The 19,595-nt window shown below is 41.8% G+C and overlaps 4 pseudogenes across 4 annotated transcripts; 2 read left to right on the forward strand and 2 right to left on the reverse strand.

Moving 5' to 3' along the window:
* Window positions 1–1,656: 1,656 nt before the first annotated feature.
* AT5G32241 lies at window positions 1,657–3,330 on the reverse strand (annotated as a pseudogene; the record flags this gene model as incomplete). Its single annotated transcript has 1 exon — window positions 1,657–3,330.
* Window positions 3,331–4,241: 911 nt separating this feature from the next.
* Window positions 4,242–7,921, reverse strand: AT5G32254 (annotated as a pseudogene; the record flags this gene model as incomplete). The annotated part of the gene is made up of 1 exon: window positions 4,242–7,921.
* Window positions 7,922–13,160: 5,239 nt separating this feature from the next.
* AT5G32267 lies at window positions 13,161–15,962 on the forward strand (annotated as a pseudogene; the record flags this gene model as incomplete). Its single annotated transcript has 1 exon — window positions 13,161–15,962.
* A 107-nt stretch (window positions 15,963–16,069) lies between these two features.
* On the forward strand, window positions 16,070–18,657 carry AT5G32280 (annotated as a pseudogene; the record flags this gene model as incomplete). The annotated part of the gene is made up of 1 exon: window positions 16,070–18,657.
* Window positions 18,658–19,595: the final 938 nt, after the last annotated feature.

Genomic DNA, 19,595 nt, shown 5'->3' on the forward strand with positions numbered 1-19,595 from the left:
GCCCTCAAGCAAACAATCAAGAACAAGTTGGAGGTGAGGTTTGAAAGCGGGGACTCAGAGCCAAAGCACCAGATAAACCAGATGAAATCAATGTCCAAGTTGAAAGTTCTAAGCCGCAATATGATCGAATTCTACTTAAAAACGTTAGTCATGCCTCATTATCAATCAATCCGACTCATATGCTCGACCTACACATGTTTTCAAATCTACCAATCCCTTTAACATTCATTAGTTCTGGAACGTGAATCAAGCAATGTATCATCAATGAACTCATTTGGCTAAGGTAAAAGGTCAAGAGACAAAGATGGTCCCTTACAGAATAGGCTTCAGTAATAGGGGATCTCTCAAAAAATAATTTAGCTTTAGTAGAATGCTAAAGGTAAGTCCCAAGCTATGCATACAGAGATAAGATCCCATCTACCAAGAGTATATCAAATGAAGCTCTAATGGTAATCCCATCTCCAATCCCAATATAAGAACTTAACTCTACCCTTTGCATTCATGAATCTTTTAAGCCCTTTTTCTAATCATTCTTTTCTTTTATCTTAACTCTAGGAGAAGCTTTCTCAACACTTTGATACATCTAGCGGATTTGGATTTCTTTAACAACTAAGGTTCCTGTTTTTAACATTTTAAAACCAAGGGCTTTTGCCCATCTCCAATAGCTAACAAGAACTCTTTCTTTTCTTTACAAATCCCAAAACTTTTACTAGACTTTTTCTGCTTCTTTACCTTACTTCACCTAGAGTCTTTTACCTTTTCTCATCAATGAATCAACCCTTTTTTTTTTTTTAAAACACATCCCAACCCAAAGTATAAGCGCCCACCTAGTCCTATCTAGTCCGAAAAATGCGAACTAGAACTACATGAGACACTATCTCTGTCGTTACGAACCTAACACTTTCTACCAAGCTTAATCGCAATAAGACCTCACAAACACTCACAAGTGATATAGGGCTTGAAAGAAAGTCTAGGTTTGGGTTTGGGTTAACTGCTCTAACAAGGAGAGTCAGCTACTTGGATTAACAAGAGTGATCAAAATGAATAAGAAAATCCAAGTATTTTAGGATATCCATGAGTTCAAATTTGATGCAGACATGATAATTAAAGATCAGATTCAGGTTCAAATTGATAGGGAATGGTATCAGATCATGACAGTGTGGTCGAGTAAAGCAATCTAGGCATGGTTTAGTTTTATTTCAAATTCATTGACTACACAACAGACAGCTAGCAACAAGGGCACTGAGTTTATCCGGTGAATCAAAATGCTTACAAGGCTATCTCATCATTATCCCCTATGCATATGCGACAATCCTAAATGAAACACTCTAGACTCGATCCTAAATGTAATGCAACTACATGAACACTCTTTTTTTGTGAAATTATTTTCTGAAATTTTTTAATTTTTTTTGGTTTTTCTATGCCTTAGATGAATGCAGACTCAAAAATATACACAATGCAACACACACTTCCTGAGCCCTCCCCCAAACTTAAATCACACAGTCCACTTTGTGACTAAACTCAGGACAAATCCAATCATAGAAACAAAATGAAGAACAAATCACAACAGATGATATAATACAATGGTGAAGTGAGGCGCTTACCTCAGTCGAAGAATGAACGTAGTTGCTCATCAATGGCTGCCTGTGACTGCTCTCAGGCCATAGACGAACCGCCTTGTTCCGTATCAGCTCCAGCAGGTGGGTACTCGACCTCATCAGCTCTGTGGCGGCCAGCACCGCTCTGAGGATACTCGACCTCTCTTCTTCTACTGCGGCCAGCACCGCGGTCGAGTGATCTCCTCGAGTGAATGAGGCGTGATCTGCTGCTAGATCGAGTGAGTGTAGCCTTCCTTCTTCTCTTGTGCTCCCGGGACTCGAATGAAGAATGCCTAGCCGGGACATGTGAGATTCTCTGCTCGCTAAGCTCATGTCTGTGCTCATGCTCATCAAATCTCCTCGATGGCATCTCTAGAGGAGGTTGTCCCTGTGGAATAGCAGTAGTGGAGGAGGAACAACTCAGCTTATCTGTCAGAAACTTGATAGTCTTGAAACACTTGGCGAGCAGCTTGTCCTGCTTTTTGCACCACTTCTGCAGTTTACTGTTGTTCCTATGAGCTTCACTCAAGCTCTTGCTCTCCCTTGCTGGAGGCACATGTTCACCAAATTGATACATGCTAGTGTCGAACTCCACTGCTCTGTCTTCGTCCATCCCATCCTCAACAGCTTCTTCTATAAGGTCATCCTGATCCAATGGCGGAGCGTTCTCATACTAGAGGCTTCCAATCTCAGGCCGAAAATCAATGTTATCTCCCTCTATTATCCGAGTAACCATAGGGCTAGGGAGAAGGATGCTAGCTCGCTTGTCTGTAGAGTGCTCAAACCTGAACCGGTGCAAGTCGCCAACCATTGCGAACTCCAGGAATTCACAGTGACGTAGATGCTCAATATCCATTGCCCGTGGCTCAAGTCCATCAGATGTGATTGGGACTCCACAAGCGATCAAAATCGATGTCAAAACACCATCTATGCACAGAGCGCCTCGTGCTCTCTTGTGGTTATTGCTGACAGCCCAGCTCTTGTATCCACACAGATTGATCAGAAGAAGTACAGAGATAGGTGTGTCATTGATTTCACCTTGGAGAGACATGTCGTTCTTAGTTTGGCCAAGAGTTCCCTTGAGAGCCATAGCGATCATCTCCATATCAGAATTAGTAACAGTCCCTGTGATCTCTCGGGAGTAGAGTACATTGGCTATAGAATGCTGGAAGTACCTGATGAGAGGGCTACGTATCTGATTGCTCTTTGACCTGGCATAATTCAGCGGTACAGAGCTGCCAATGGTGATCCACAAGTCTTTCAACTCTTCTCTGTCATACTTGGGCTTAGTTCCCATTCCATTGGGGAAACCAAATAATCCTTCCAAGCGCTTGATTGATAACCTATACTCATGACGATACACAGAGAATCTCAAGAATCCCTTTCCTTCACAATTCAACTCATCAGAGGTCATACTTTGGTAGAGCTCCACTTGCAGCGTGGAGAGGAATTGAATTGTCTCATCTTCATATGCTATATACGGATAAGCCATCAGAGTGTCCAGATGGCAACTCTGGTACAGGTGCTGAACATCCTCCAACAGTCCGAGTTGTGCAAGTGTGGTCGAGCAAGGATACCTCGTGCTACATAACTCATTCAGCTTGAAGAGCCTAATATATTCCTCAGCAGGCAATACATCGGGCTTGTGCAGAAGTTTAGTGGCTCTGCGATTATGCTCAGGCATGTACTCGTCTTCCAGATCCTCATATATAAGCTCATACCTCTCTATCATCGCTCTCTTCCCTCGGGCTATCTCAGCTTTTCTTCTGAAGTTTTCATATTCTCTCTATTCTCTCTCTGGCTTTGAAGATGACGACTCTGTCTCATCCATGTTGTAGTCAGGATCAACAGAAGAACTGCCACTATAATTGCTCATGATTCCCTCGAATTGAATCGATTCGAGTGGTAACCGTTGGTTGAGTAAACTCTCTGAAGTCGAGTGAATGGTTGCAGAGGTCGAGTACTTCTTCGGTGAAGCTTAGAGGTCGAGTGACATGGGAAATGAACTGGTGACGGCGGCGCGGAGGTTGAGTGCTTTTTGGTGGTCGAGTGAATCGTTGAAATCGGCTGAGGCGGCGGAGGTCGAGTGCGGCTTGGGATTATGTGGTCGAGTAGATTGTCTTGATCGAGTGGTGGAAAACAGAAGAGAGTATGGTCGAGTGAAATTTCAAAAGGAGTGGATGAGATTGAGTTTTGAGATTCTGTCTCCAACTTATCCTCAGCGCGTGGTCCACACTCTATTGACTGGGAAAACTGCAGGAAATCTACTGTAAACTTGATAAACTCCCTATAAAACTCTGTAGCTTCTGTTGGTCGAGTAAAATGATGATTTAAAAGTTTTTGGGTTTTAAATATCACACATACTCGACCAATGAACTCGAGTGCAAGGTCTCCAGGTGCAACAGAAGATTTTCAAAATTTTGTACTCCAACGGGCTTTACACTCGATCTCCAGGTTTTCTGTAGAGTAAAAGTTTTGAATTTTTACTCTATCTCCACGTTGTTCGTTTGTTCCTGAGAACCACAAACACAACCAAGACAAATCAAAAATAACAAGAAAATAAAATTTTATTTACATAGATAGTCATGGGACTTCCTCCCAAGTGAGCTTGTTTAAAGTCATTAGCTTGACTCCTTTACTCCTTTAATCATCAAGAAGTTCCTTGAGATGAACTGATGTCACCTTTGGAAGGATTTGATTTGCTAAGTATTTCTTGAGACTTTGACCATTTACTGTGAAGTCTTCACTCTTACCAGCTAAAGTGACTGCTCCATAAGGACGGACCTCAGTGATACAGAAGGGGCCAGACCATCTGGATTTAAGTTTTCCTAGAAAGAGTTTCAAGCAAGAGTTGAATAGCAGCACCTGATCACCAACCTGGAAATCCTTAGTGATGATCTTCTTGTCATGGAAAAATTTGGTTCTCTCCTTGTAGATTTTAGAGCTCTCATAAGCTTCTAGACGGATCTCATCGAGGTCACTAAGTTGGATCAACCGCTTCTCCTCAGCAGTTTTTATGTCAAAGTTCAGAAGTTTTACCGCCCACATTGCTTTGTACTCGAGCTCAACAGGTAGGTGACATGATTTTCCATAGAGAAGATTGAAAGGAGTTGTACCAATGGAGGTCTTGAAGGCTGTCCTGTAAGCCCATAATGCGTCATCGAGCTTTGCACACCAGTCTTTCCTTGTAATCCCAACAGTTTTTTTCAGAATTGTTTTTATCTCCCTATTGGAGATCTCAACCTGCTCATTCGTTTGTGGATGATAGGGAGTGACAACCTTGTGCTTTACTCCATGCTTCTTCAAGAGATTCTCAAAAACTTTGTTGATGAAATGCTTCCCACCATCACTGATTACTACCCTGGGAACTCCAAATCTCGGGAAGATTATGATCTTGAACAGCTTCAGCACAACTTTTGCATCGTTGGTAGGACTAGCAATAGCTTCGACCCACTTTGATACGTAATCTACGGTGACTACTATATACTTGTTGCCGTGTGAAGATGGGAATGGACCCATAAAATCAATCCCCCATACATGAAAGATCTCAACTTCCAAGATTGGATTCTGAGGCATCTCATTTCTTCTGCTGATGTTGCCTTTTCTCTGGCATGAATCACACTTTGAAACAAACTCCTGAGCGTCCTTAAACATTGTTGGCCACCAAAAGCCTGCTTGAAGAATCTTGGACACTGTCTTGAACGTCGCGAAGTGACCACCATATGCTGAGCCATGGCAATGCAGCATGATACCTTCCACTTCATCTTCTGAGACACATCTCCTGTAGATCTTATCTTTACAGAGAGTGTAAAGATAAGGCTCATCCCAGTAGTAATGGTGTATGTCTCTGAAAAACTTGTCAGGTTGGGAGGCTCTACTCCGCATGCCATGTAATTGACGTTATCAGCATACCATGGAGATTCTCCTTCACCAGCATTCAGTTGGTGGAACTTTTTCCCACTGTAGCTCCTTCCGAAGAACTCTACAACCATGAGCTGCTCTTCTGGCATTGAATCGTCTATCGGAAAGGGTTCTTCAATTCTCATCCTTGACAGATGGTCAACTGCACCATTTTCAATGCCTTTCTTATCTACTATCTCCATGTCAAACTCTTGCAATAAAAGTATCCATCTCAACAGTCTTGGTTTAGTATCCTTCTTGGCATACAGATGCCTCAAAGCTGCATGGTCTGTATAGACAGTGACCTTTGATCCAACCAAATAGCTTCTGAACTTCTCAAATGCGAATACAACAATTAGAAGCTCCTTCCCAGTTGTTGCATATCTTCCCTGAGCTTCATCGAACGTTCGGCTGGCGTAATATATGACATGAAGCTTCTTGTCTATTTTCTGGCCAATTGAGAACAAGATTCGTCTCTTCGCATCTGGTCAATACCCTGCTAAGATTCAACAAACATGAGGAGAAAGAGGGGCCATAGACCGAAAAATCGTCCATGAAAACCTCCACCATCTCCTCGATTAAATCTGAAAATATAGAGGTCATACACCTCTGAAATGTTGCAGGAGCATTGCATAAACCAAATGACATTCTCTTATAAACAAAAGTTCCATAAGGACATAGGAAAGTAGTTTTTTCTTGATCATTAGAGTGAATTGGTATTTGAAAGAAACCACTATATCCATCAAGAAAGCAATAATATGGATAATTAGCTAAACGTTCAAGCATTTGGTCAATGAATGGTAAAGAAAAATGATCTTTCCTAGATGTAGCATTTAACTTCCTATAATCAATGCACATTCTATGACCAGTTATAGTTCTAGTAGGGATTAGTTCATCCTTTTCATTTTTGACAACAGTCATTCCACTCTTTTTATGGACGCAATGCACTGGAGAAACCCAAGTAATAAGGTAGATGACACCAGCATCAAGCAGTTTCAAAATTTTGTTTTTCACTACTTCTTTCAAATTGGGATTTAACCTCCTCTATGGTTCAATGCTAAAATAGGATTTGTTTTCAAGATGGATCCTATGGTTGCATAAACTAGGTGAAATTCCCTTAATGTCGGATAATGAATAACCAATTACTCTCCTATACTTTCTAAGCTCAGATAATAGCAGGTTCACTTCATCATCATTTAACTCGGCATTAATGATTACAGGGTAAGTAGAGTTTGGACCCAGGAATGCGTACCTTAGACCTTTAGGAAGTGGTTTGAGATCAACCTTCGGCGCCTTGAGTTCAGACCAGTCATCTGAAGTTGGAATGATCGGCTCCCCAGATTCGTTGGCAGACAAGGTCGAGTGGCTGGTCGAGTGTGTCCTCGAGTGTGCAGGTTGAACTCGTATTGACCCTTCTTCGCTCATAACCATTACCTCCGTTGCCGGTCCATCCAATTCCTCAAAGGGTTCTGATTCTTCCATCGCTTTATGGGAGTCTAACAGCTTCTGGTATCCCAATGTTTCCAAATGTAGAAACTCATCTTTACCACTTTTGGTTAAAGCACTGTTAAGATGATCTTCTTCTGCCAGCTCTTCCAGTAACTTATCGGCTAACTGTCATCAGAGTCAGATGTGCCTCTGACGGTCCTATCGCAGTCCTCGTTGTAATTACCATCTGATTGAGCAAGGTTCTCAACCAATTCCCAGCCTTCTTCAACATCTTTGTTCTGGAAATTTCCATTGCTGGCGGTATCCAGAAGCATTCTGATGCGTGGTAGGACTCCTCTGTAAAGAGTGCTGAGCAGAGAGGCTTTAGTAAAGCCATGATGAGGGCATTTGTTGGTGTAACCCTTGAAACGCTCCCATGCTTCACAGAAGCTTTCACCAGCCTTCTGTATAAAGCCAGAGATCTCATTTCTGAGTCTTGCAGTTCTGGCATTGGAGAAGAACTTTGGTAGGAAAGCCTTCTTGCAATCATCTAAGGTGGTGATTGAGTCATGGGGCAGATTCTTCTCCCAGATGTGTGCTTTGTCGCCCAAGGAGAATGGAAACAAACAGAGCTTGAATTCGTCTTCACTGACACCATTGATCTTTGTTAGGTTGCAGAGCCTTTCGAATTCATCAAGGTGGTCGAGTGGATCCTCCATTGGCAGACCATAGAATTTGTTCCCCTGAATCATCGAGATGAGACCACTCTTAATCTCGAAGTTGTTGTTCTGGATAGCAGGAGGTGCAATTCCTTTCCTCTGATGGTGATCACGTGGTGCATCTCCAACACCAACGTTGGCAGGGCCATTTTGTTGATTTTATTCGTCAGCCATTTCGAGTGGTTGCTGAGGTAGAAGGTTGACTGTGTTTCTCCTTTCTGTGAGTTCGGGAGCTATGCGGTTGATGTTGTCGTTGAAAAGGAGGTTTTGATTGCCTGTTAGCAATCGAATTGAAAATTGAAAAAGAACTTGATCTGGGCAAGTCTGAAATCTCAAATGTAACAAACAAACACCCAATTGGCAACGGCGCCAAATTGATAATAGGCTTTTAAGATCAATTAATCCTAAAGCACTATCATGTCGTTGTAGTACTGAAGGTTGTCAATCCAAATGAGTGTGATGCTAACAATCAAGATGTGATCAGAAGTCACTAAGTCAAGCCAAGCAATAACAGGTTGTGGTGTGTTCTAGCAATCCTAAGTGAACATGCAGAAAACAGAAAATCAAGTAGAAACAATAAAATACTCGACCAACACAGCTCTTTGCAGAGCACTGGTTGAGATCGAGTGACAGGTCGAGTAGCAGACAGAAAATAAAACACAGATACTCGACTGCACAGTCTGTTGCCAGACAACTGGGTTGTCGAGTAACAAGAAAAAATTGCAGAAATTAAGCAACAGATGACAAGATGCAGTAAACAACAGTAGAGTAAATAAAGAATTCAATCAGATAAAGAATTCCCGAGGATGGGGTAATTGAGTAGTTTCGTTTCCTTAGTTTACAGGTGATTGACATGCTCAATAAATTATCCCTAGACAACGAGTTCATTAATCACATCTAAGTGCCACCGCAACAGAGACCCTCAAGTTAACCTAGTCCCAGACTGAATCACCATTGACGAGAACTAACCTAACAGGCATTACGAATCAACAAGTTTAAACCAAAACGCTCCCTGCAACCAATACCTTGGTACAAGGCCACGAATCTCTGGAATTAGTGGTTCAGACATTTCATCGAACACCTTTTGGGCGCGGAAATGTCTAGGCTCAAATTCTAGTTGATCAGAAAGCAATAGGCATTAAGAACAACTAATCCAGAAGGGATCTATCAATCAATACTCAATCACCTAGCATACTGAGAATTCTACACTACTCTAACCCATCCCCAGAAACCTATTCACTACTCAGACATCATAGCAGAAAGCATAAACGTTGAACAGGTTGAAAACATGATAACAACAGGATGATAACAGAATGAACAACAGTAAAAGAAATTAAGAACGAATGCTGAATACTGAATAGACAAAGAGAAATCCGGATTACAAAGGTCTAGAACACAGTGTCTGCGGAATAAAACTAGATAAAAACTTGTTTTCGAAAATGTGAAGTACATGCTACTTATAGCCAAATATTTCGAAACCCTAATACTTAAAACGACGCAGTATTGGGACGGATTAAGAACTATACTCGACCCATGTGGTCGAGTGGGAGGTCGAGTGAATAGCTGGAGTCTTCTTTTCTTCCTTGAGCTCGAGTGTCTGGTTGAGTGCGGAATGAAGAAGACTCTGAAGCTTGCCATCGAGTATGTAGTCGAGTAGTGGTGATGGTGATACTCGACTTCCTGGTAGAGTGATGTGGTCGAGTGATGATCAGGTAATGGAGGTGAAGACACTCGACCACGGGGTCGAGTGATGTGATCGAGTGATGGTCAAGTGATGGGGATGAAGACACTCGACCTAGGGGTCGAGTGATGTGATGAAATCGAGAAGTCCTCTACTCGACCAGGTGATCGAGTGGTCTCTTGAGATCTTGAAGCTCATACTCGACCACGGGGTCGAGTGGTTTGACATGATCAGGTCCGCTTCTTCCAGTTAGCTCGTCAACAGCTCCAAATCACCTGAAATCAACACAAATATGCAACATGCATGCAAACCTATCCTAAACATGTAAAGTGATGACAAATGATGAGAAATGGTATAAAACAGTGATGATATGATGTTAAAGTGATGACAAATGGATTCTCAAAACATGCAAAATACACACTTATCAGAGTCGAATATGACTTGATGTGATGTGTATGATTGAGTATAAGAAATTCAACCGCAACCGGATCTTAAAAGCCTAAGTAGTGTTTCCTTGTTATAAGATACAAAGGCAAAGCCTCATACGGACTTTAGCTATACCATCAAAGCCTTGAGAAGCAAGAAGAAGCTTGGTTAGTGTTTTGGAGTCAAATATTACTAGATGTCATGTGTATGAGTGAGTATGACAACTAGAACCATAACCGGATCTTAAAAACCTAAGTATTGAATCTTTGTTAGAAGATACAATGACAAAGACTCATACGGAATTCGGCTAAACCATCAAAGGTTTTAGAAGCAAGAAGAAGCTTGGTTAGTGTTTTGAAGTGAAATATGACTAGATGTCATGTGTACGAGTGAGTATACCTACTAGAACCACAACCGGATCTTAAAAGCCTAAGTGTTGTTTCCTTGTTAGAAGATACAAAGGCAAAGCCTCATACAAACTTTAGCTATACCATCAAAGCCTTGAGAAGCAAGAAGAAGCTTGGTTAGTGTTTTGGAGTCAAATATTACTAAATGTCATGTGTATGAGTGAGTATAAAAACTAGAACCGCAATGGATCTTAAAAGCCTAAATATTGTATCCTTGTTAGAAGATACATAGACAAAGACTCATACGAAATTCGGCTAAACCATCAAAGCTTTTAGAAGCAAGAAGAAGCTTGGTTAGTGTTTTGGAGTGAAATATGACTAGATGTCATGTGTATGGGTGAGTATACCATCTAGAACCGCAATTGGAATTTTAAAAGCCTAAGTATTGTATCCTTGTTAGAAGATACAAAGACAAACACTCATACGGACTTTGGCTACACCATCAAAGCTTTGAGAAGCAAGAAGAAGCTTGGTTAGTGTTTTGGAGTCCAATATGACTTGATGTGATGTGTATGATTGAGTATAAGAAATTAAACCGTAACTGGATCTTAAAAGCCTAAGTGGTGTTTCCTTGTTAGAAGATACAAAGGCAAAGCCTCATACAGACTTTAGCTATACCATCAAAGCCTTGAGAAGCAAGAAGAAGCTTGGTTAGTGTTTTGGAGTCAAATATTACTAGATGTTATGTGTATGAGTGAGTATGACAACTATAACCATAATCGGATCTTTAAAACCTAAGTATTGAATCTTTTTTAGAAGATACAAAGACAAAGATTCATACGGACTTCGACTACACTATCAAAGCTTTGAGAAGCAAGAAGAAGCTTGGTTAGTGTTTTGGATTCGAATATGACTTGATGTCATGTGTATGACTCAGTATAAAAACTAAAACCGCAATAGATCTTAAAAGCATAAGTATTGTATCATTGTTAGAAGATACAATGACGAAGACTCATATGGACTTCGGCTACACCATCAAAGCTTTGAGAAGCAAGAAGCAGTTTGGTTAGTGTTTTGGAGTCGAATATGACTTGATGTCATGTGTATGAGTGAGTATAAAAAAACTAGAACCACTGATATGTCTATAATTTGCATGTTTTCAGTGTCCATTCATCATTGTTTTGAGTCCAGTTTCGTATCATTCATCACTGTTTTATATCATTTATCAGCATTCTTGCATACTTTGCATGATTAGGATAGCTTTGCATACATATTGCATTTCTGAGTTGTTTCCAGGTGATTTGGAGCTGTTTGCGAGCAAATTGGAAGAAACGAGCCAGAACCAGAAGACATACTCGACCACCAGGTTGTGTGCATCCAGCACCATACTCGACCCCCTGGTCGAGTGACTTTGGAGCCATTCTTCCCATCTACTCGACCCCCAGGTCGAGTAACCCCAGCTCAGTCCACTCGATGACGCCACTCGACCCCCTGGTCGAGTATCACTTCGCCACACTACCTGACCACACTCGCCGTTCACTCTACCACGTTACTCGACCCCCTGAACGAGTATCATCACTCACCACCAACACCATCACTCGACCGGACACTCGATCACATCTTCATAGTCTACTCAAATTTGTACTCAACCAAACAAGCTGAGCACAAGGAAAAGAAGAGGAGAAGACGAAGTATTTGGAAGCGGCATGGACCTCCATCGGATCACGAAACCCATCTCGGCCCATTATCACTCTATGGGCCGGGCGATTAGGTTATTGGCCCGTCTACTATCATTTATTTCGTTTTGTATAAATAGATGTCTTAGGGTTTTGTCGTGAGACATCTATTTGACATTGAGTTTTTGCTTCGGTTTTATTTTCTGTGTTACTCTGTTGCGCCGCTTTTGCTTCTGCAACCTGTAATTCGAGATTTTTCCAAGTTATTCAGATTCCGCATTTGATTTCATCTGTCATCTTGTTTCTCTACTCTTTATCTCTTTACTTATGCAATATTATCATTTATCTGCGTTTATGTCTTTGAGCATGTTGTTTGAGTAGTGACATAGAGTTCTTAAGGATGGGATAGAGTAGTTGTGGAATCCGTAGTCTGTAGAATGGTTAAGTTTAGAATTGATTGAATCCCTTTAGGACTAGTTGTGTTGACTGCTTATTTCTTTCTGATCAACTGGAATTCGATCCCAAGCATTCCCGCATCCAGAAGGTGTTCGATGGAATGTTTGATCCACTAGTTCCTGAGATATTTATCTCTATCCCAAGGGATTGGCCGTTTAGAGCGTTTATTGACTTTATCAGTCTGTTCTTATTGCCTGCATAGTTAGATTCCGTGAATGGGAATTAGTCTGGGCTAGCTTTCCTTGAGGATTTCTATCACGAGAGTGAATTGATCTGTTGTTGAACCAGTTGTCTAGGGATAGCTTGATTGCGCTTGTTAACCATTCGAATAGGCTAGGATACCCTTTATTCGAGTACCCCATCCTTAGGAATTTCTCGTCTATCTGATTTCTCTGTTTTATCGTTATCGCTTAATCGTTCTCATTGCCTGTTTCTTCATTTTTGCAATTACTCGACCAGTATACTCGACCACACCCAGTGTCTGGCAACAGACTGTGCAGTTGAGTATATCTGTTTTATATCATGTCTGTTACTCGACCTGTTACTCGACCACATCTTACTTTTGGCATCAGCCTGTTGTGGTCGAGTGATTTTAATAATTCTGTTATTATTTCTGTTTTCTATCATGTCTGTTATATCATGTGTATGATTGATCACATCTCATTTGTTTGCATCACACCCATTTGGATTGACACCTAAAATACTACAACGACATGATTGGTGTTTTAGGATAATTGACTAAAAATATATTTTCAATTTGACGCCGTTGCCAATTGGGTGTTTGTTTGCTATATTTGAGATTTTAGAATATTTAAGATCAAGTTCTTTTTCATTTTTTCTGAAAGTTAATAACTTTGTGTTTTTTTTGTTTGTCTTTTTTTTGATTCAGGTACTGCGAATCACCAGCTTCGCCAGTTGGTACTCGTTGTATGCAAACACGGTCACAAGGAAATCAGAATCTCCTGTTCAACGATAACATCGACTGTATTGCACGCCAACTCAGAACACAGAAAGAAACAGACACAATGGCTGCAGTTGTAGATGAGCAAGTGCAACCAAACAACATAGGTGCAGGCGGTGCACCACGCAACCACAATTAGCGTAATGACATCGTTCCTCCACCAGTGCAGAACAACAACTTTGAGATCAAGAGCGGTCTCATTGCCATGGTTTAGAGCAACAAGTTCCACGGCCTCCCTATGGAGGATCCACTCGATCACCTGGACGAGTTTGATAGGCTCTGCAGCCTAACAAAGATCAATGGAGTTAGTGAGGATGGCTTCAAGCTCAGATTGTTTCCATTCTCTCTTGGAGACAAAGCCTATCAGTGGGAAAAGTCGCTTCCTTAATGCTCCATCACCTCCTGGAATACTGCAAGAAAGCCTTCTTGGCTAAGTTTTTCTCAAACTCCGGTTTCACACAAACAAATAATGAGACTTTCTGTGAAGCATGGGAGCGCTTCAAAGGTTATCAGACGCAATGTCATCATCATGGTTTTTCCAAAGCTTCACTTCTCAGCACTCTCTACAAAGGTGTCCTTCCCAAGATCAGGATGCTTCTTGATACCGCTTCTAACGGGAACTTCCTCAACAAAAACGTTAAAGAAGGATGGGAGCTGGTAGAGAACTTGGTTCCGTCGGATGGCAACTATAATGAAGATTATGACAGAAGCATCCGCCACAGCTCTAATTCTAATGAGAAGCACCGCAGGGAAATGAAAGCTATGGATGACAAACTGGACAAGCTACTCCTTGTGCAACGGCAGCACATTCATTTTCTGGGTGATGATGAGACGTTCCAAGTTTAGGATGGGGAGACTCTGCAGTCAGAAGAGGTCAGCTATGTGTAGAACCAAGGAGGTTACAACAAAGGTTTCAACAACTTCAAGCAGAACCATCCCAATCTGTCTTAAAGAGGTACAAATGTTGCAAACCCGCAGGACCAAGTCTACCCTTCACAGCAGCAGAATCAACCCAAGCCCTTTGTTCCATACAACCAAGGTTAGGGGTATGTCCCTAAGCCGCAGTACCAGGGCAACTATCAGCAGCAACAACAACCAGCTTCAACAATTCTAGATTCAGACTTGAAGAACATGTTACAGCAGATTCTCCAAGGGCAAGCAACAAGAGCAATGGATTTATCCAAAAGGATGGCAGAAATTCATAACAAGGTTGACTGCAGTTACTATGATATCAATATCAAGGTTGAAGCACTGACATCGAAGATCAGATACATAGAAGGCCACACTAGGTCGACCTCAGCACCCAAATTTACAAGACCTTCCGGAAAATCAATCCCAAATTCAAAGGAGTATGCTCATGCTATCACACTTAGAAGCGGTAAAGAATTACCCACAAAGGAGAGTCCGAACCAGAAGACTGAGGACAGTGTGGAGCGAGATGGGGAGGATTTCTGTCAGAATGAAGATTCCGCTGAAAAAGCAATAGAAGAGCCTATACTCGACCAACCTACTCGACTACTAGCTCGTGCATCATCTCCTCTTGTTGAAAAACCAACTACCGCCAAAACCAAAGACAATGTCTTCGTTCCCCCACCTTACAAGCCCCTACTCCCATTTCCTGGTCGATTCAAGAAGGTCATGATACATAAGTACAAAGCTCTCCTGGAGAAACAATTGAAAAATCTTGAAGTCACGATGCCTCTTGTCGACTGTCTTGCACTTATACCAGACTCTAACAAATATGTGAAAGGCATGATTACAGAGAGGATCAAAGAAGTCCAAGAAATGGTGGTGCTAAGTCACGAATGCAGTGCGATCATTCAGCAGAAAATCATTCCAAAAAAACTAGGAGATCTTGGTTCGTTCACCTTGCCTTGCGCTCTTGGTCCTTTAGCCTTCAGCAAGTGCCTCTGTGACCTATGTGCATCTATGAGTCTCATGCTTCTATCTGTGGCGAAGAAACTGGGCTTCAACAAGTACAAGCCCTACAATATATCCTTGATCCTAGCTGACAGATCTGTTAGAATTCCCCATGGTATGCTGGACGACTTACCAGTCATGATAGGCGTGGTCGAAGTACCTACAGACTTTGTGGTTTTAAAAATGGATGAAGAACCCAAAGACCCTTTGATACTGGGAAGACCATTTTTAGCTACAGCTGGAGCTATCATTGATGTTAAGAAGGGAAAGATTGATCTCAACCTCGGGAGAGATCTCAAGATGACCTTCGATATCACCAACACCATGAAGAAGCCTACAATAGAAGGAAATGTTTTATGGATTGAAGAGATGGATATGTTAGCTGATGAAATGCTAGAAGAGCTAGGAGAAAGAGATCATCTACAGAGTGCTCTAACAAAGGATAGCAAAGAAGGAGATTTACATTTGGAGACTTTGGGGTACCAGAAGCTTTTAGATGAACACAAAGCAGTTGAGAATCCAGGAGAATATGAAGATTTGGGTGAAAGAGCAAGGGGGGAATATATACTCGACCACATCACTCGACCAACAGCCCATTCAGTATACTCGACCGAACTACTCGATCACAACCCCTCCTCTGAAGCCAACTTAGTATCCGATGACTGGTCTGAACTCAAGGCACCCAAAGTAGATTTGAAATCGCTACCAAAAGGTCTAAGGTACGTTTTTCTTGGACTAAACTCTACTTATCCTGTCATAGTGAATGATGAGCTAACTGCTGATCAAGTAAACCTGCTGATAACTGAGCTCAAAAAGTATAGGAAAGCTATAGGATACTCGTTAGATGATATTTAGGGGATTTCACCCACCTTATGCACCCATATAATCCATCTTGAAAATGAATCCTACTCTAGTATTGAACCTCAAAGGAGATTAAACCCAAACTTGAAAGAGATTGTGAAAAATGAGATACTTAAACTATTAGATGTTGGGTTATCTACCCTATCTCTGATAGCACTTGGGTCTCTCCAGTTCACTGCGTTCCTAAAAAAGGAGGTATGACAGTTGTTAAAAATTCTAGAGATGAACTGATACCCACTAGGATTATAACTGGACATAGGATGTGTATTGACTATAGGAAGTTAAATGCTGCCTCTAGAAAAGACCATTTCCCATTGCCCTTCATTGATCAGATGCTAGCAAGATTAGCAAACCATCCTTACTATTGCTTCTTGGATGGCTATAGCGGATTTTTTCAAATCCCCATGCACACAAGGATTTTTTCAAATCCTTATGGGACCTTTGCTTACAAGTGTATGCCTTTCGGTCTCTGTAATGCACCTGCTACTTTTCAGCGGTGTATGACTTCCATTTTCTCGGATTTGATAGAGGAGATGGTAGAGGTATTCATGGATGATTTTTCTGTGTATGGCTCTTCCTTCTCCTCGTGTTTCTTGAACCTATGCAGGGTACTCAAAAGATGTGAAGAGACAAACCTGGTGCTGAACTGGGAGAAATGCCATTTCATGTTTAGAGAAGGCATCGTTTTGGGGCACAAAATTTCTGAGGAGGGAATAGAGGTTGATAAGGCTAAGGTTGACGTGATGATGCAGTTACAACCACCAAAGACTGTCAAGGACATCAGGAGATTTCTTGGACATGCAGGATTTTACAGAAGATTCATCAAAGATTTCTCCAAGTTGGCAAGACCGCTCTCCAGACTACTATGCAAGGAAACCGAGTTTGCATTTGATGAAGAATGTTTGACAGCCTTTAAGTTAATCAAGGAAGCTTTGGTCACGGCCCCAATAGTCCAAGCTCTAAACTGGAATTTCCCATTCGAGATCATGTGCGATGCTTCAGATTATGCAGTAGGAGCAGTTTTGGGCCAGCGGATTGATAAAAAGCTGCATGTGATCTACTACGCGAGCAGAACGATGGATGATGCACAGGTAAGGTATGCCACTACAGAGAAGGAACTGCTAGCTGGGGTATTTGCATTCGAGAAATTTAAAAGCTACCTAGTGGGCTCTAAGGTGACAGTCTACACTGATCATGCTGCTCTGAGGCATATATACGCGAAGAAAGATACCAAACATAGGATCTTATTGCTCTAAGAGTTCGACATGGAGATAGTTGATAAGAAGGGAATTGAAAACGGTGTAGCTGATCATCTATCTAGAATGAGAATTGAAGACGAGGTCCCTATTGACGACTCCATGTCAGAAGAACAGCTAATAGCAATTCAGCAACTTAACGAGAGTGCTCAAATTCGGAAATCACTCGATCAAGTATGTGCAATTGAAGAAAAGCTTCTATGGTATGTTGATCACGTCAATTACTTGGTTAGTGGTGAAGCGCCTCCGAATCTGTCGAGCTATGAGAAGAAAAAGTTCTTCAAGGACATTAACCATTTCTACTGGGACGAACTTTATCTCTACACACTCTGCAAAGATTAGATCTACAGGAGATGCGTCTCAGAAGACGAAATCGAAGGCATCCTACTGCACTGCCATGGGTCTGCCTATGGTGGCCACTTTGCAACGTTCAAGAGAGTGTCAAAAATCCTACAAGCTGGTTTTTGGTGGCCGACAATGTTTAAGAATGCTCAAGAATTTATCTCGAAATGTGACTCATGTCAGAGAAGAGGGAACATCAGCAGAAGGAATGAGATGCCTAAGAATCCGATCTTAGAAGTTGAGATCTTTGACGTTTGGGGAATCGATTTTATGGGTCCGTTTCCTTCTTCTTACGGGAACGATTACATACTGGTCGCAGTAGACTATGTATCAAAATGGGTGGAAGCCATAGCCAGCCCCACCAATGATGTTAGAGTTGTGCTAAAGCTGTTCAAGACAATTATTTTCCCTAGATTTGGAGTCTCGAGAGTTGTAATCAGTGACGGAGGGAAACATTTTAACAACAAGGTTTTTTAGAACCTTTTGAAGAAGCATGGAGTAAAGCACAAGGTAGCCACTCCTTATCATCCACAGACGAGCGGGCAGGTGGAAATCTCCAACAGGGAGATAAAAGTAATTCTAGAGAAAACAGTGGGGATTACGAGGAAAGATTGGTCTGCGAAGCTCTATGACGCACTATGGGCTTACAGAACAGCTTTCAAGACTCCTATTGGCACGACTCCTTTCAACCTTCTCTATGGAAAGTCCTGTCACTTACCTCTGGAACTCGAGTATAAAGCCATGTGGGCAGTTAAACTCCTGAACTTCGACATTAAAACCGCCGAAGAGAAGCGGTTGATCCAACTGAACGATCTCAACGAGATTCGCTTAGAAGCTTATGAGAGTTCCAAAATCTACAAGGAGCGAACCAAGTCTTTCCATGACAAGAAGATAGTCTCAAGAGATTTTAAGGTTGGTGATCGAGTGCTGCTGTTCAACTCTCGGCTGAGGCTTTTTCCAGGCAAGCTCAAGTCTAGATGGTCTGGTCCTTTCTCTGTTACTACAGTCCGACCTTAGGGTGCTATCACTCTAGCTGGAAAGAATGGAGACTTCATAGTAAATGGCCAGCGGCTCAAGAAGTACATGGTAGATCAGTTTATTCCAGAAGGAACTTCTGTGCATTTGGAGGAGCCTATACACGCCTAATGAGTATGAGGAGTCAAGCTAGAGACCTAAAACAAGCTCACTTGGGAGGAAGTTCCATGCCCTATCTTTGTACATATCTTTAATTTTCCTTGTTGTTTTTGATGCATCTTGTTAGTGTTTTCATGAGATAAGTATGAAGAGCTGAGGGAAATAGATTCTGGCTTTGAGGGAACAACAATACACTCGACCACAGAGCAATCAAACTCAACATTGTTCCGGCTTCTTCACCCCAGGAAATCACTCGACCACACCCTACAGGGACCGAATGACGATGTGGTCGAGTATAGCGAACGATGCAGTCATAACTTCTCCATGTCAGTAATTCACTCGACCGCGGTGCTGGTCGCAGCAGAAGAAGAGAGGTCGAGTATCATCAGAGCGGTGCTGGCCGCGACGAAGGAGCAGAGGTCGAGTACCCCCAGGGGGAAGCTGAGACACAACAGGGAGATTCTTCGATGGCCTGGGAGCAATCACAGGCGGCTATTGACGACCAAATCCGCTGCTTCTTCCACTGAGGTAAGCACCTCACTCTACCATTGTAATATACCATCTCCTGTTTTTATTTTGTTTCTCTGATGTGTTTTGTCCTGAGTACTCTCTTCCAAATCTGGTCACACAGTGGACTGTGTGATTTAAGTTTGGCGGAGGGCTCAGGAAGTGTGTGTTGCATTGTATATAATCTTGAGTCTGCATTCATCTAAGGCATAGAAAAAACCAAAAAAATTGAAAAATTTCAGAAAATGATTTCACAAAAATAGAGTGTTCATGTAGTTGCATTGCATTTAGGATCGAGTCTAGAGTGTTTCATTTAGGATTGTTGCATATGCATAGGGGATAATGATGAGATACCCTTGTTAGCATTTTGGTTCACCAGATAA

The sequence above is a fragment of the Arabidopsis thaliana genome, chromosome 5, assembly GCF_000001735.4.
Source record: "Arabidopsis thaliana chromosome 5, partial sequence".
In the NCBI taxonomy this organism is placed as follows: domain Eukaryota; kingdom Viridiplantae; phylum Streptophyta; class Magnoliopsida; order Brassicales; family Brassicaceae; genus Arabidopsis; species Arabidopsis thaliana.